This window comes from Corvus hawaiiensis, chromosome 13 (assembly GCF_020740725.1).
Source record: "Corvus hawaiiensis isolate bCorHaw1 chromosome 13, bCorHaw1.pri.cur, whole genome shotgun sequence".
NCBI classification, from domain to species: domain Eukaryota; kingdom Metazoa; phylum Chordata; class Aves; order Passeriformes; family Corvidae; genus Corvus; species Corvus hawaiiensis.
Genome location: NC_063225.1, coordinates 8,545,319 through 8,563,729, shown reverse-complemented (window position 1 = coordinate 8,563,729; position 18,411 = coordinate 8,545,319). Strand labels below are relative to the sequence as shown.

The window sequence follows — 18,411 nt, the reverse complement described above, 5'->3', positions numbered from 1 at the left end:
CCAAGTAACACATTTCTCCATTCAGCAGTACTTGCCTTACCCTAACCGGATTTGATCTGTTTGTCTTAAATTTCAGGCTGTATCTTCCTCTTCTAACTCTGTGTTTCTCTAAGCATTTGCCTTACTGTTCTGAGTATCCTGTTTCTACCTCCAGTGCTTGAAAAATATCTTGGAGTATCAAGGTAGATTCTCACAAACTGCAATATATAATTTTATATTTTAAGTAATTTTTTTAAATGTGCCCTTTCGCATTTCCATCTCCTAGTGCTACTACAAAGTCAGTTGAACTCACACACTGATTTCAGAAAGAATTTGTACCTCTCTGTTGAACGTTTTTTTTCATTGCATATTTAATCTCAAAACTAGGATATTGCTGAGTTGATCTTTTTAAGTCTGAAACCAAATTCTTCCCTGGGATAAGTGAGTGTTGAGGCTGCTAGACTTTTTGGTTTCAGAACTGCAATTGGCCCCCGAGTTTCACAAGAGATAAAAACTTGATTATAAAAATACTGTATCAAAGTATATAAGGAATAGAATGCAGGCCTTCCCTAGGATCAGAGGGAAGTATTATTTCCTTCTCCATAAAAGACACTTGCCTTTTACACAAGGAGGCTTGTTTTGAGCATAGTAAGTTTCTTGCTCCATGCTCAATAAAACATAAGGACCTAAAGATAGCAAGATTTCTTAAAATGTAGAAGCAGAACAAGATGTAAATTTTGTTTTAGGAGGCTTTGCAGTTTTAATGTCTTTGCTCTCTGTTTTGGAATGCAGACACTTTAAAGAAAAGCAAACCATGAGCAATTAGCAAAATTTTACAAGATGAAGCTCCCTTGGGATGGTCCTAAGATACACTCTGATCATTTACTGGATTTTATGCCATTATTGGCTTTTGCATTCAATAGAAACACAATCCAACAACACTAACACAGCCCCGTTCATCACATTCACCGAAGAATTAGAGCTTAATATGCTTCTCTCTTAGCCCAAAACTTTTTCTACCTAGATGGTAAAGCCTGTACTTTTGCTAAATTTACTACAGCTTCCCATCAATATAAATTAGAGAGGAATTTATTCTAAAGTGAATGTAATACATAAAATTCTGTTTGATTCTGAAGAACAGACTTGTGCTAAGGAATAATATCTCATTTTGATACAGCTACTGATGAGATGACTTCTAAGGTATAGGAATAAGGTACAAGGATCAATGCTACTTTGAAGATCTGCATTTTGAAACCTAATTTTCTAATATTATCTGAAAAATTAGTTTAACTTTTTTTGATGGCTCCTAAAAGCAAATTCCACCAGCTGGATTTTGTACTCACACCAAGGCATGCATCAATATTCACAAGACAGGAGGAAAAGGAAAATGATTCATAAAAGCTGTGAATATCAGTAACTGATACCTGGGAAAATAAATAAACTTTTAGGAAAACAGTTTGCTAATGGCCCTGCAGATACCAAATCAACCTTTAGTAATGGAACAAGTAGGAAGTGAATGAGTTTTACTTCCCTTACATGAAGAGGCTGAGACACTTCTCTGGTTCCCCTTGCCTGGATGGCAGGGACAGGTTTGCCACGCTTTCACCATTTTTTTCTATTGAGATAAACAATAAAGTTGCTCATTTAGGATATTGTGAAGTAGACACAAAGCTGCTACTGAAATTTAAACTGAGAATGCCTTCGGGTATTTTCTATCCAAATTTACTTTGCAGGCAGAAAGACCCAGGTAAATTTATAAGAAAAAATTTGGTATTCCCACAGACAAGAGGTAGGATCGAGCTCCCACTGATGTTTTGATTATCACAACAGAAAAATGCTGCTAAATAATCGTTGATGCAGACATTATACAACAGTTCACTGTACTTTAATCCATCTCCTTTTACTTTTTTTTATTTCCAATAAAAGGAGCAACACACACTCGACATGAACTCTAAGATTTAAATGAAGCTTCATGCGTGCTAATATTAGAGAGACATTAATAATAAATTGGGAAGCAGGCAAGTCGAAGATGATTTCTGACTCTGTTTTGTACCTCAGACACTAGAACTTGAACTGCAGAGTTTGACACTGACACTTTTTAGGGAACAAAGTCTCTCTCCTACTACCTCCTCCACCCCCCAATTCAAATCTCATCTGAGAAGTGCTGAAATGAAGCTGTCACTCAGGCCTGCTCAGGGACCTGTCAGCAAAACATTGAGCCTTTTCATTTTGATGGGTCAGCCTGCAATCCCCTTGAAAGAGAAGTCCGTGCCGCTGTGGTTTTTCTTTCTGCAGGAATTCTGAATTCTAATGAAACTCCAAATTGCCCAATAAAGGCAGGGGCATGGGGAAGTAATCCAACCCAGATCGGAATGAAATTTGTATTTTATCTTTTTTTTTTTCCCCAGACCATTATTCTAATAGCATTCAGAGAGCGTTGTAGGTTTTTTCCTCCCCCCACAAGTCATCCCCCCCCCCCCCCCCCTTTTTTTTTGCAGGGCAGGCGCAAACGGAATGATGTGTCCTTTGTCTTGATGCTACACTGAGATTAGGTAGCAGCTCTCTGAAAATGAAAGGGCATGGCTCAAATTTTCTTGGGTAAATATCCATCCACCTATTGCAGTCTGCATTTCCACTGCTACAAATATCTCTAATGTATGACTGTGCTGAGAGAAAGAGAAAATTTCACATTAGCATTTCTTCCCCAGAAGAAACTGTCTTTCATTAACACTGCACAAAGCTTTTTCTAGACAAGAAGGAAAACTGTACCTTTCCTTTCCCTTCTGTTCTCCTCAACTTTGCTTTCCAGATTAGTTGCTACCTATGACTTGTATCAGGATGGAGGGGAGATGATGCAGAGAAGTGAGAAAATAATTTATATAATATGTTGATGTATTCTCTTTAAAGTGCCTTTATTAACACACGTTTTATGTTTCTAAAATATGTATGAATTCAGTAGCTCATTGAAGTCTGTTTATTTTAACAAGGAGATAATTGTATTCTGCTAACTGGTTAAAAATCAGGATCATTAGAGGAGGAATAGACAGCCTGAAGAGAGACAGAATTTATGACACAGTCAGTGCGAGAGCCTAGTGCTCTTTATATATTTTTGGAGTTAAGGATGACCCCACTCTATTTTTTTAAACAGAGTTCTCTGTAAGGTGCACAATAATTTTAAGAACAATTAAGACAAACAGATTAAAAAGTCATATAACTTGGAAGTCAAGAAAAAAGATCTGGCTGAGTATCACACACAAATGCATTGTGTGAAAAATACAAACATAGTTATCATTAAATAATATTTTATGGAACTAGAAAATAAAAATGTAAATGGAAACCTGGCTAAAAACTTTGAAGCACAAACTAAGCAATGATGTAAAGGTATCAATTACACAATGTAACACTGCTAATGGCATAATGGTAAGTGTTCCCTAAGTCTCGTCATTGTCTAGTTAACCTGCAAGTACCCATCAGCGATGTTTCGACAGTGCTGCAGCAGCCCTCCCACCCTATAGTTATGTTTGTGTTACTCAATCTTGCAGAATCACCATCTTCAGGCTCTCATCCTCTCTCTGCAAGACATGACCCAAACATCTCATCTTCCTCTGCTCTGCCTGTCCAAAGAGAATCCATTATAACCCCAGGTGCTGAAAACCCCAAGTATTATTATGTAGTACACAGCAAACCAATGCACATAGGTGTGTGTGCCCAGTACCAATATCTTCCTGCTATTTTCTTGAGCATTGTGATCTAACTTGGATGCCAGAAAAAGTATAGTATGTAATTTTCCTTGGTGATGACCTTCAGAGGTTCTTTTTTCCTCTTGATTGGCACTCGTCTCCATAGGAAATCATTATAATAGACCCCTATTTCTCTACCTACACCGTCAGGGGCTGCTAAAACTATATTTCCTTTACCCTGCTCTACCTCACTGTTGCACCATAGGCAGCGTGTATGATCACCCAGAGTTCTGCTGCTTCATTACATCTGGACATCCAGAAAGCAGTTAAAACAGTGATAGACACTGCTTCCTTTCTTTCTTCTTTAAGGACATTAATAGCATTTTCTTTATTCTGTATTAAATCATTTTCCCTCACCCTCTTGCTCAGCAGGTAAAGGGCAGAGACTTGGACAGAGCAAAGGTACTTAACTTTTGTCTTGGTTATATACATTTTAAAGATGTATGTCTAATGTGTGCAGTAAAAAATCCAACATGCAGTTCAGGATTGACATATCTATGTTTATATAAACATAATTTGTCAACTAGATATAAATATATACATACATGCATATGAAGGACACACATATAATCTTTTTTAAATGGCTAGATGCTTGCAAATCTCCCGTTCAGTAGGTGCTGCACTTCATAAAATGTAGGTGTCACAAAGACAGCCTTTGGTGTCATCATGGCTATTTTGATGTATTTTGTGTGGTTTACCTTTCCAGTATGTTCAATGTCTCACAAAGCAAATGTTAGCTCTCATTCATTGTCTAGTACCTGATGATTGCTGGCTGCAGAAGCTTAATAATGAAAATTCTCCTTCCAGAGCATCAGCAACAGTTTGTATTTGCATAACAAATAATTGAAGAATCTACCTTGAAGACTTAACACTGGCTACAATGTTCGGTGTAGAAGAGGGCCTTGCTTTCACATTATCTGGTAGTGCTCAGCCTTGAGTCTTCTAAGATGAGAAGGAAAACATATCCTTAACTCATGTGCGATCTTGATCCAATACCAAAGACAAGCTGAACACTGCACTTCTACAAAGACAAGCAAATATTCTGGATGAGACTGAGCTAAATTAAGCTATTTTACTCAAAAATCCACCTAATTGCCACCTTCCTTTCACTGGTCCAAGTCCAATTCATACCTTGTGTAGTTTCATCTACTTCAGCCAAATTCCCTCTGCTCCAAGCTGAATGTGTGGAGAAATCAGAATGGAGCACAGCTGCACCTCTGGTAAGCGTGATACTCATCCTGTCTTCATAGGAGCCTGGGAATCATTTCCAGGAGGTGAGGCTGCCAATGCAGACACCCACAGTCTACATCTTCCCATATTCTTTCTGTTCCAGCTCAACAGAAGTTGTCACAGTCCAGCTTTTCCTTAAAAGCTTGTAACCAGCCAGTTCCATATGCATCATCTCTTCCTGACTCAAACAGGCAGTCTGACCTCAGTTATTAGCAATCACAGAGCTTCTGTGGAGTGTTTTACCCTAAATCAGACGATAGCAGTTCTTGTGAGCACAAACATCAGGGTCTTGCTTCTTCCTCTGACCCCAGAAGGTATGGGATGTGGAAAGGTTATGAATACAGTTTAATGGGAGCTATCAGAAATTTAAAAAATATTACATACTTATCAAAAACTCACTTCATAACTTTAGCACCCTTTCCTTCTCACCTTTCTCATGTAAATTATAAGGTAACTTGAATTCATAAAGTTGTCCAACAACTTACAAACCAAACGCATCCAAAGAAACCCCCACTGTGTACACTGCCTAAATGTGACCAGCTACTCATAACACAACTGCTTCCCTCACCTTTACTCACACTGAGTAACACTTACCCTAATGAGACCCCATGGAAAAGTCAATCTCCATGTGAGACGTGAAGGATCAGGTCCAAGTAGCAAAACATATTTAAATGGGCTAAGTTAATCTTCAGGTTAATTAATGCCATTCTAGGTTTATTCTAGCAATATTTCTTTCTAGTTCATCCTAGTACTATTCTATTTCCCCTAAGAATCTTAATATTTTTGGGTTATTTTTATTATGAAATTTCAGTCTCCCTGTGGCCTGGTATTAATTACTTTGATAGAGTTAAGGCTTAATTTACACTGGTGGCTACTTTTTGTGAGCATAAACAATAGAACATTTTGATAAAATTAAAACTGTCATTACCTTGTGAGCTGGTAAGATTTAACAAGTACAAACAATATTGCCAAAGAGAATTAAAGCCTTTTTTCGATTTCACTTAATGAAGTGGTGCCTTTATCTGTAGGTTTTTACTTCTTTTTCTTTTTTTTAACTTTTAGCGTATTTTTAACTGCAACTGCAGACCCTCCTAAGTGTTAAAAACCACAAGGATAAACCCAGGAAGCACTCCAGATACATCTCCAGTAGCATAAGACCTGTTCCTCCCACCCCAATCCCCTTACAATTGGTTTTGATGTTCAATATAAGGGATAAATGAGTGCCCCTCTCCTGCTTGCTCACAGTATGCCACAAAACCCTGAAAGGGTTAATTGGCATTTTAAGAAAAGGTAATTGTAAAGCATATCTGCTGGGGTTATCCCCAGAATTGGGGGGGTGGTGCATAGGTCTCCCACCCACTGGAGCATCTCACATCTTGAAGAGCATGCTGAAGACAAAAGCAGTCCTACTGCTGTTTCTTGATTTTCACTTTCAGCTCTAACTGCTAACCCCCAATGTGCTCTTTTGAGTTTACTATATCAAGCTAGTACTTACAGCAGAGTATATGTACTGTGTCTTGACTGTAAAATTATACTGACATTGTAAGCATAAATATAAATCTCTGTGTGTGTGTGTTTGAATCATACATAATTTACTGCTGGATTTATTCATTGCAGAGGAGCACAATGACTGGAGTGGGTGCTCTAAGAAAAATTGGATAGAGGGACTGGCTATACTTTTATATTTTTTAGGTAAACCAAACATTTCACTGAGTAAAATATATAACCTGACATATAAAAACAAATGTGGTTTTAAGTAAGTGAGAAGTCGAACTGAATCAGAGCGAGGTCATGGGTGGTCATTTTCTTACTATATCAAACTTTCTCCCACTTGTTTGTTGATGCTTGTAGCATATTTATCCTCTGAAAATATATATTTCATTTCCACTTTTGCCAATTGGAATTTTTTCCAGGATGTTCTTCTAATGCATTCCAGTGAGTAAAGAAAAGTCATATGCATTCGAACACAAAGGAAACGCTTGCAGCTTTGGGCTGACAAATACCTAAGAGCTAACACCAATTTGGGGGTCTTATTCTAGCAAGGTTTTTCTGGGTACAGGAGTTGACTTCCATATTACTTTTCTTTGGAGCTTGGCTTTGGTATTCAGTTCACAAGAGGCAGAATTCCTGCGTGTGGTTTTTTATAGTGTCACCCATCACAGTGTAAAATAAGGGGTGGCTTCACCCCTTAGCCTTAGATTCATCAACCTGTATGATCAGCAATTCTGCCCCTCCTGCCATGTTCCTGCTCAGTTTATGCCCATAAGGTGCAAACTATAAAAATGCTCACTGTGAGAAGGATGGCAGAATATGATCACATGTATTTTCTACTCATGTTTTGGATTAAATTCACACCCTTGAAGAAAACTTTCTATGAAATCCATGGAACTATTTTTATAGCCATACGGAAGTGAAGGAAGGCTGCATACCTATTCATTAGTACCTTAAATCTTTAGCATGAGTTTCAGTAAAAAAATCCCCAAAACTATTCCAGCCCTCTGTGCTAACCCCCACCTTTATCTCCCCACTTTCTGAAACCACCCCACCCCTCAGCAATAGCTCTAAGTTAAAGAATGGTTTATTTCTTTAACAACAGCAGTGCTGTTGACTGCATTGTATCACATCCTGCAACAGCTTTACAGCTGGACAATTTTTAGTCCTGGTGTTTTTCAGGGTGAATTTAATGCAGCCCTACTCAGCTAACCAAGAGGCTGGTCATCCTCATTCCACATCATCATGTGAACATACAGGAAAGCATGGCTCTAACAACTTCTACATTACATAACAAAATGTAAAAACATCTTTTGCTAAAGCACTTAGAGAGCATAAGAGTTTTCTTACATGCAGATGAGAGTTACAACTGACTTTCAAATTTTCTGGCAAGGGAAGTTTTTATCTATATATGTTGGGAGCAAAACACCTCTCCCAAGTAGGAAACTCGAGGAAATGCTGAGCCTAGCAACTCTTGGACAGCATAAGCATTTGTTTTGTCACATATTAAAGGCCAGCGGCATTTTTCAGAATATTGACCTATTTTCCTAGACCATTGTTAATATTTAAGAGGGAGTTTTTGCCTCTGTATTTTTGAAGAACAGCTGAGGGAGCTGGGAGGACTTAGCCTGGAGAAAAGGTGGGTCAAGGGGAACCTTCTCACTCTCTACAACTCCCTGAAAGTAGGGGGCAACCAGGTGGGGGTCAGGCTCTGCTCCCACATAACAAGTGACAGAATGAGAGGAAATGACCTCCAGTTGTGCCAGAAGAGGTTTAGATTAGATATTAGGAAAAATTTCTTCATTTCTTCACCAAAAGAGTTGTCAAGCACTGGCTGAAGCTGCCCAGGGCAGTGGTGGAGTCAGCACCCCTGGAGGTACTTTAACAGATGTGGAGACACAGCACTTCAGGCCTTAGTTTAGTGGTGGGCTTGGCAGTGCTGGTTAACAATTAGACTCAACGATCTTAGAGGTCTTTTTCAGCCTAAACAAATCTATGATTCTACAACTCTAAATACAAATTAGCTGCATGCACCTTCAGTAGGTATTTCTTCCAATACACCTCTTTAGTGGGGTATTCACTCGAGAGTCCCAGTGAAATTCTTGTCATTGTCGAGCTCGTCTCCTAGATCCTTTCCTATTTGCTTTCTGCATTTTCACTTCTTCGTGAAGATGCTTAATGCAGTATAATTGAAACAATTTTATTGTCTCCAGCCATCCATTCTACTGTTTCAGTGGCAGAAAATACTGGTCAATCTGACAAGTTAATATGACTTTAGTGGTCATTTGAACTCCTTTAAGCCACTGGGTGCTAAAATTACTTGTCAGATTCTTACACCTGCAAACTGAATGTAACTTGTCCATAAGAAAAGGAGGGGAAAATTATTTTCTGCCAAAAACCTTTCCTGAAAGTAGTAATTGCAATTTTTACTAATTGATAGGGCATTGACTTTTCCTATAGCAGTTCTGAACCATGTGAGAGCAATATTTGGTACTCCTACCTGGAACTCTTGATGATACCTTCAAACTACCTCTTTTTCCCACTGGGCTGGATCATTAAATACAGAGTGGGTTATACAGCCATTTCAACTCTTCCTTTGGTATAGGTCATTTTTGGTAATCTAATTTATCTATTAATTGGATGCCTATTGTTCAACATCCAGTTCAAGTTTACACTTAGGCTTACTGTTCTGACCATAAAACTCCACGTAGATATGTGCAGTTAATATTGGACCAACTGCCAAAAGAAAGAAAACATTTCCTCCTCCCAACACCCCTCTATAAGCATACCTAATTTGCTTCACACCCAATATCAGTAGGTACAATTAAACCAAAAGCTCAACTTTGGAGTTTGGTTTGGTTTTTTAAGTTCTGTTTCTGTGTATATCAATAACACGTTCATGATCTCTCAAGCTACCACACAAACAAATTACCAGGTAACAACAGGAATTATATGAAGGACTCAGCCCCATATCCCTAGAATTCAATAACATTCCAATTAAATCAGCTAGACCCCACCATATTTTTACCTTAGCTCTATTTTTTAGGTTATGTTACCCTATATAGATTAGACCATTTGCTCTCATAACATCAGCAATGGTTCCCATTGACTCATAGCCACGGCTACCAGAGAGGTACCACTGTGAGTTCCTGACAAGAGGTCACCCTAGAAAGTTTCTGACAAATCAATGGGAGCTTTATGGACTGGTTTTCTTCCTTCCGGGAATAAACGCAAAGAGTGTCACTGCCTGGACACTTCTGAATCAAGACTAATTCATCAATGTGCTGAGAAATTCCATTCTGGTCCGTCCTATTGCAGCCTTTCCCTTCAAGTTCATGCATTTCAGTTCCTTTTCTTTAAAAAACTGTTCAATAGGAGAGCACAGGTACTGTTAACCTAACACAGGTTTCTTTGTGTCATTCACACTATGGTGCAAATCACTTTTCAAATCACATGAACTTGCTAATTTTAATGGGATCCACATAATAAAGCATCTCACTTTGGAAACTTCCCACCTTTGTGTCTTTAAATATAAACTTCGAGAACGCATTTAGCAACTATAATCTTGTTATAGGGATAATACTCTTTTCTTTAACAGTGATTAGCAGACTCTCTTAAATAACAGCAGCAATTTTTCCTTACAATGCCAACACAATTACTGCTCTGGAAAAAGGCTAGATGTCAGAAAAGGTAAGCTAGCTTCTCTTCCTAAAAAACACACATCTAAATTCTTCTGCTAGCATGGTTTCCTACAGATTTCTGTCCTTTAGCCCTTGTTCCTCTATCTCCTCACCATACGCTCCGTTCAGAAAGCACGAGGAGATGCTGCAGCCCGCCAGCTGTTCCCAAAGCCAGCGTGGAAAGGTTGAGTCCTGCCCACCTTCCCCATGGTGGGGGCACTCATTTAACTTTCTCTCCTCTACTGATTTTAACCAAACTTATAAGAACTTAATTATCACCGACATTTCTGCCCTTCTGTCAAATTCAGTTGAGAAAAGCAACCGCACTAGGAGGGGACTGAGAGGTAAAGCAAATTATTATGTAAAACCTCATTTTTGTACATCCGCAGCCTAAAGGATGCCATAAAAATCTACAGAATGTCTGAAGCCCCCTGTTAGAAATACTGCAAGCTACATGATCTGAGTTAATGCTTCATTTGTATACGGGTGTGTATTTAAAGATAATTAATATTAGCTGTGACTTTTGAGACTGGTATTAACACAGCCTCCCTTTGTAGTGCCTACAGTTTTGTAAATGCAAATAATTTTTAGTTCCGTTTTGCATTTTTAATTACAAGCAGACAGTTTCTTTGGTATTTAACTGCCTAACCATGACTCAGGGTAGGCACACACATTCATGGCATTAATTGTGACTAGGATTTGCAGGTGTAACGAAATCAAAGTGCTTTTTTTAAATTAACCCTCAAGTGAATCTTGAACAGAAATACTTGAGATGCACAGGCCCAGTTTTATTTTTTAAAGCTTTGACCAAGAGATTTCTCTTAGTTGAACTAAGGTAGTGTATGTAATATTAATATGAGCTCACACTGTTGTGAACGCTTACTGTATAGTATTGGATGGGAGGAGATATACTGTGATATTAAAAAAAAAAAACACACATTATTTCGAGGTAGGCATGCCAAAAGCAGTTCTCTGGAACAGAAGGTGGCCTAATTATTAAAAGAAATGGCTTCCATCTCTGTGATGGTCTGACTGTTTGTGGATAAAATCCTACAACTGTGAAAGGCCTCATGCACTGCAAAAAAAAAAAAAAAAAAAAAAAAAAAAGGAGAGAGAGAAAAAAAAAAAAAATCAAAGTGTTCAGCAGCCATACATCAGAGAGACTATCCAAGAAGGGTATCGTATTTTTAGAGACCCCAGAATTCCTGAGCAAAGTAGTAGTTAGTACCAGGTCTACATCAAAAGAAAACAACATTCTGTGTCATCACTGGCCTCCTCTGTGATGTTTTGCCCTCAGCTTCATAATACTCAAAAAGTCATGGTTGAAAAAGACAGACTGTCCCTTTAAAATTAGATCATCCCTTTTATTAATATGCAGAATGAGTTGTCAATTGACCAAGCAACAAATGTACATCCTCATATCCTCATTTTCACTTCTATCTATGAATATTTTAAAACCCTAATGTGTGCTTGGCCATTTGGGTTTTAAGCAAAGACTTATCACAGTGTAAAACCCCTCATTTTTATCCCTTAGCTGAGGGCTTCTTTTTCCCTTTTCCAGGGTGTCATTAAAAATCTGATGCCAAGAGCTGGGACTTGGCAGGGTTTGCGATATAATTTGCAATCTGCAGTGTTTGCTGGCTAGCCCCCACCTGCCCCCCTCTTTTTTTTTTTTTCCCTTTTTTTTTTTCCTTTTTTTTTTTTTTAACCAGCCTGCCTGCTAGAGTCAATAGGGGGCATCCCTCATCTGTCTAAAAGAAAAATAGCAGCATACTAATTAGAATTCTATTTGCCAGAAGCCTCGGAGTTGCTGTGCTTATAGATTTCAAGCTTCTTTTGTTTGAATTAAATTGCCAACTTTTCCCCCCCCCCTCCCTTCCCTTCTTTGCACTAGGCATGAGAGAGCGGGTGCCTTATTTGATTGAAAGAGGGGTAGGGGGATGGGGAAAAGGAAAGCCTTAGCTATGGAAATGCTGAGGAAATGTCAGGGTTGTGTTTAAAAATGCCTGGTATGCTTTTCAATGCCTGACTCCTGTCTTTCTCGCAGGGTTGTGGAGGGAAGGAAAGGGGGCCTGGCATTAAGCACAGGCACTCTGCCCCTTCTCCCTGACACTGAAATTCTGGGGGAGAGCCTGACATGCTTTTCCCCAGCTCAAAGCCAGATGGTTCAAGCTTGGATAAAACCTTGGGATGAGATCACAAAGCTTGTTCATAACAGAACACACAACATCTCTGTTTTTCTGTTAATACCTCCTTTTGTACACGTTGTGTGGGGTGAGGGAGGGGCCAGGGCATATGTCATAAATCCAAAGGAAAATGTCATATTTAACATTAATTTGTTTTCATAACCCCATGAAAGAATTCAAGCTCGCCCCATTAAAATGTCATAATTAACCACCGAGAACTTTTATTACAAATAATTTTTTAATTTAACGAACAACTAACCGAAAGGCACAGCCCAAAGTTTTTCACTGCCCTTAAGCATCTGAACATATACAGAATTTTTTTTTTTTTTTTCTTACATGCAAAGAAGAGTTTCACAGTGCTTCAAGCATGGCCACATTTATGCAACTTCCTAAGCTTAGGTGATTAAAGAATATGAAGCCAGAGCTCAGTTTCCATCGCCGGGAATTCTGCCCATGCACAATACGGCCATTGACTCCAGCCATTGACAGTCAAGTCTCATGCACTGATTCACAACCGGGGATAAGCGAATCATGGGGACAGAATAATGCACTCGATGATCTTCATATTCCTCATAACAACAGAATGCTTGCAAAGGCATAAGAATTCCTTTCAAATGCTTTAATCAGTCAAATTTACTTGACATTTTCATGGATTTGCTTTCTCCTTACGAATTCTTAACAGAGCTCACCTAGAGCTGTGATGGGCGCTCTCGGATGGCACTGGTGCTGTTCCCTACCCAGACAATGTTATATTCCTTACTTGACTTCTGCCACAAATACTGCATTAATACTTACAATAAGGCATATTTAGAATTTTTGAACATATCAGCTTAAAGCTTCCTTTCCTTACTATTCATTCACCCCAATGTAATTTGCTTCATAAACGTCCGCAAAACAGCAATGTTATTTTAGACAGGAGTATAAACATGAGAAAAGGAAATTAAGGCTAATTCTAAGTTTGGGTTGTTTGTCTGACAGTACTTTAAATTAGTAATTTATAACGCAAACTTCTATTCCTGAAAAATTTGACCCTCAAATTTGGTGTAAAAATAATACTGAGATATGCCATCGTGTTTGACACAAATACTGTTCTATTTTTTTTCTTTTAAACTGGGAAACCTTTAAGAATGAATCATGCTGTAGTTTTTTCATGGAATTCGGGATCATGCCTGAAATACTAGCCTTTCATTTAAAAAAAGAATTATATATACTTTACCATAGTATATTTGATTTTGGCTTAGTAGATGCTGCAATTATTTTTGCACACTCCTTCAAAATAAATTTCCTGAAAAAAACCCACAGAACTAAAGTACCAGCTAACCATTGCATTTTTATGTATTCATTAAAGATAAGATCTTAAAAGAAAGAGGGGGGGAAAAAAGGACATTAGAAACTCTTACATATGCTCCGGTATGTGCTATTATATTTTAATTAGCACAGTTTGCAGGCTGTAACCTTTCCTAGGCCTACATGATGCATGAATATTTTATTTGCATTACTATAAAGTAAAAATAATTTGATTATCATTCATACTATTTATGATTACATGTTTCTAGACATGCCCATAGTCTCTATTCATAGAGGACTTTAACATTCTTAAATAGCATAGAGTGCTGACAAGCAAAGTATTGATGTTTACAGTATCATGCAAACCCTGAAGCCAACCATGCTCACATCCCTTTGAATTACTTTTCCAATTCGAAGCCTCTAAGAACCCAGTCCTCCTTTATCTCTTCTCGTTATAAAAAGTGGCAGGAGGCAGAGTGGCAGAATGACCCACAAGATGGCACCTGTCACCAGTGGGATTTCTTCTGCCTTCTGCAGGCCAAATTTTGTTTGAACTCACTATGGCCTCTGTCATATCCTCATTTTCCCTTCCACTCTTGCCTCTCCTCCTTAATCCCCTTCGTGCAGGCTCAGGCTCTGTTTACCCAGCTTCTGAAACCTTTTTTCTGCAAGAAGCCAAAGTAAAACTTTATTGAAAGCGAGGCTCAGGATTAAGAGGCAAAGCTCAGTGAGGAGGAAGCCGACCACAGCACCTGCTGCCTTTGCCTAAAGACAGTTCCTCCTATCCACCATTACCAGGCTCATTCTTATAGATGTGCATCTGAAATACATGATTACTTTAGGTCTCAAAGGTGAGGGAGCTGATTAGCTCTCTAATGAAGCCTTTTGTTATTACGTACAGACAAAGTACATCACACAGATGGAACGTACCAGAAGACCGCTTCCTTATGTCGGGCAGACATATTTTAACTGGTAAGATCATCCAGAGCAATGAGGTGAAGCGGTTTCTATAAATACAGGATCAGTGGAATTTTTAAAAACCAGATTAAAGGCAGTGACAGAAAACAACAACCAACCACTGTAAGACCATTATGCCTAAAGCCCCAAAAACGAAACCGGTAATTCATCTGCTGCACAAGTCATTCTATACTTTGTCCAAAATTACATGGGGTAGCATTAACTATCTGCCTAATAATAGATTTATAGTTGCCTATTAACAGAACTATGGTCAGTCCATAAAGATGTTGATGGACATTCCTCTTCTCTTAGAGTACAGAAAGGGCCAAATCAAAATGCTCTTAACAGAAACAACACACACAGAAAACCCCTCAAATTGCAGGTCATTCCATCACCTCATTTTACCAACTGCAACAGAGAATTGTTCTTCTACACAAAATTACACAGCAGATCACAGGGACCTACACAGAGCCTGGAGCACCAAGCAGCTCTTCCTTTGGGGAATGCCACACTGGCTGTTGGTTTTTTCCTTTAATGACTTTGTCACTTGGAAAGGGAAACTATCTTACAGTCTGTTCCTCATCATCCTCATTCCTCCTTTTATCAACTTCAAAAATTCACCTAATTATCCCAAAGCATAAACAGGGTCTGTGAGTAGCCACCAGCAAGGGCAGGAAGCAAGAATGGTTCACAGTTTTCCCTTTTCTTAATGAAAGATGGCACAAGCCTTGAGTCTTACCTAGGGAAACATCTGAAATCATTAAGAATCTCATCATTTCATCAAACCTAGTGAAGAAAGTCTTGTCTACATGTTATTTTTTACCAAGACAAAATTACTGAAAACAGTGCAGCTACCTGTAGACAGTAGTTAATTACAGTGTTAAAAATAATATTACTATTACTATTGTACTATATTACTATTGTGAAACCTTTAAAATATTAACATCACCCCAATGATTAAGGGTATCCTTTCAATAACTGTCTATGATTAACACAAAGAGCAGATTGCATTTCTGTAGCCCATAAGTTGCTTTTGCTACAAACACCAGAAATAATTCTCACCTCTTAAGACAAACAATCAGGCCATAAATACATATTTTACTGAAATTCATCAAAATCTGGGTATCAGTACAGTTCCCTAGACACCACCTTCATTTCAGTGCCTCCTCCATAAGCAACTGAGGGATAATCTCAGGGTGTTTGCAGAAAAACAAGGAAAAAACCAAAACAAAATCCCAAAAAACCCTGAAATATCAGTAGTCTCCATTTGAATTGGAGAATATGGACTAATAAAACTGAAGTGAGTTTATGAACCCTGCCAGTTTGCCTTGAATTTTTGGGGAGGGGGAATTTGTTTTGACCTTTTCGATTTTTCATTTTGAAGTGACTTTTATTTCAGGCTTTTTCTGGTAAATTATGAAATCAAGCAAGTCCAACCCAGAATGAACCATTTTGATCAATCTGAAAGGCAGCTTTTTTTGAGACTTTTCTTCTGCCAAGAATTTGAAAATGTCACATTTCATTCCAGGATGAACAGAAGCCAGATTTCAAACTCTCCAAATCCTTTGCGAAACAAAATTTCTGCCTTTTTCACAGCTCCAAAATTAATTTTCCCTCAAAGACTGCAGGGTGGCTTAAGATAGTGGTCAGCAATTACAGATAACACGTGGGTGAATTAGTGTGGTAGGGGCAAGGGTGGGATCGTGGAGTCAGAGCATCTTGAGGGAAGAGTGGAGCACCAGCACACCCAGCTCCTGGCTCCCAGTGAATCCCAACTCAGGCGAGCTGGGCTCCAGTGCCTCGCTTCAAAGCAAGATATAGACGCCGGAGCGAACGCCAGCATTTCCTAGCTCCCACTGAGTTTCTATCAATATTCTTAAACTTTAAAAAAGAAAAATACAATCTGGTGTAACAGCCCTAGAAGACTGCTGACTGCTGCTACAAGAAACTCTCTACAACTGGAACCTATAGAGGGATATAAATCCAAGGGCTGACCCGTAGCTTTTCACCCAGCCAAGGAAGCTATTAAATTCTTGCTGATTTAAGTTACTCTCCAGTAATGTGCCACTTCTTGAAAAGGAAAAAAAAAAAAAAATCTCCCAGTGTCCCTTCAAAGGGCAATTACCTAAGGATTGTAATTTTTGCCTCAGAACTATTTAGGAAAACTTGAAAGTCATGAGGCCAGGTCTGCAGTGGTATCAAGGCATTACACTTTTTCCTGTGGCTCTGCACAGGAACATCTCTCCCTGCCTTAGGCCTCTGGAATTACTCTGGCATAGGCAATAGCACCACTCAGGTGAGAAAGTATTCTCATGAAGGTCACACAGCCACCGTGTCAGGCATGTAAAAGCCATGGCTGCCCTTTTTTACTGGATGTATTCCACAGGGATCCAAGGACAAAAACACCATTCTCTCTCCCCAATGGACCAACGCCACCCCACCATCTCCCCACCATCTCCCAACACGGGACAGTCTCCTTCCCATCCACTCCACAGATCCCAGGGCTTGCTGAGGGCACAGAGCTCTCTGCTGGGCTTTGCACAAGTTGCCTGTACTTTACAATAAAACAAGATAAATTCTTTGCATGTCAAGGACAGATATCATTCATGCTTTTTTTATCACTGCTGTTTCACAGCTCTATTGCTTCTGCCACTTTTAACTTCCATCCTGCTCCCTGGGAGTCATATTTAAGGTCAACCAGTACACATTAGTCCTGCCCAGAGTAAAAATTTCCCCCTCACATTGAAAATGACAGGCCTGTAAAACAAAACATGAATTTAAAAAAGCCATTCATTATTTATAAAAAAGCAGAACGGCAGGGTTGTCTTTTCTTGCATTACACAAATCCAGGATGAAAACTCTAACCTGTATATTATTATAAAAGCTCTGTCCCCTGTAATATCTCTTTGTTTTTGTAATTATTTTAGGCTTTCTACTCCGGAGGAATAAAAAGAGCTTATATTTTCCCAGCACTCTGATGAAATAACTTTGAAATCATGCCTTGTAGTTTTCTTTAGTATAATTAATCCAAGATGTCACTCCCCCCACCTGCTATGATAGTCTCATTGGAGTGGGTTGTGGGGGACAGTCAGGGGAAGGATATTTTGGTTTTTTGGTTTTCAGCCCAGTTAACCACCCTTTCTCCACAACTAGATCATAAAAATCAAACAAAACCTGCAAGAGATAATCCCCCACCAATAAATTTATCAAGAGTGAATTTTCTGCAGGCTTGCTAAACTGTCATAAAGGGGAGGAGGTAGAGATCAAATATACTGTTGAGTAAGGAAACAGAGAGCACAAACTTTGTCCTCAGCTCGGGGACAATGATGCTCAAAGATTAACCCACTCTCTCAATTAACACCTCACACGAAAATCCCAGCAAGGTCATGGGATCTGTGCTGCAACTCGGTCAATCAGCATTGCCTGCCTCCATACAAACCAAGATCGAATGCAGAATTAACACTGGTCCCCCAAGCCCTCGCTCACAGACTCACGTCAGATTAAGCCCTTGCATGGAGGAGATATGAAAAGCATTTCTAATTAGGGTCTGAGGTTACTGGTTAAAATGCAGTCGAGCAGTCTACCAACCATTCTTCTCCCTCTTTTTTTTTTATAATTTTAATTAAACTCAGATACTATTTAATTCCTACCTGCATATATTTAGTACTACTTGAATGCAAACCTGATAAAGAATACTCCTGATCCCCACTTAGCTGCCACAAGCACTTATTAAAAGGAGGGTGACTGTCTTCAAGATCTTCCATGGGTCCCTTTGCAATAATTACTTTTTCTATCAAATGAAAAGCATAATATTTTCCTGTAAATAGATTTTTTTCCTTGTGAAACCTTGACTTCCCTACT

General features: G+C 38.9%; 2 long non-coding RNA genes across 3 annotated transcripts in view; one reads left to right on the top strand and one right to left on the bottom strand.

Moving 5' to 3' along the window:
• Positions 1-18,411, bottom strand: part of LOC125332903 — a 139,754-nt gene that overhangs the window by 81,867 nt on the left and 39,476 nt on the right. The window lies entirely within an intron of this gene.
• LOC125332902 lies at positions 10,054-15,863 on the top strand. The gene is made up of 2 exons (XR_007206663.1): positions 10,054-10,130; positions 14,495-15,863. It is a non-coding gene; the product is annotated as an uncharacterized LOC125332902 (long non-coding RNA).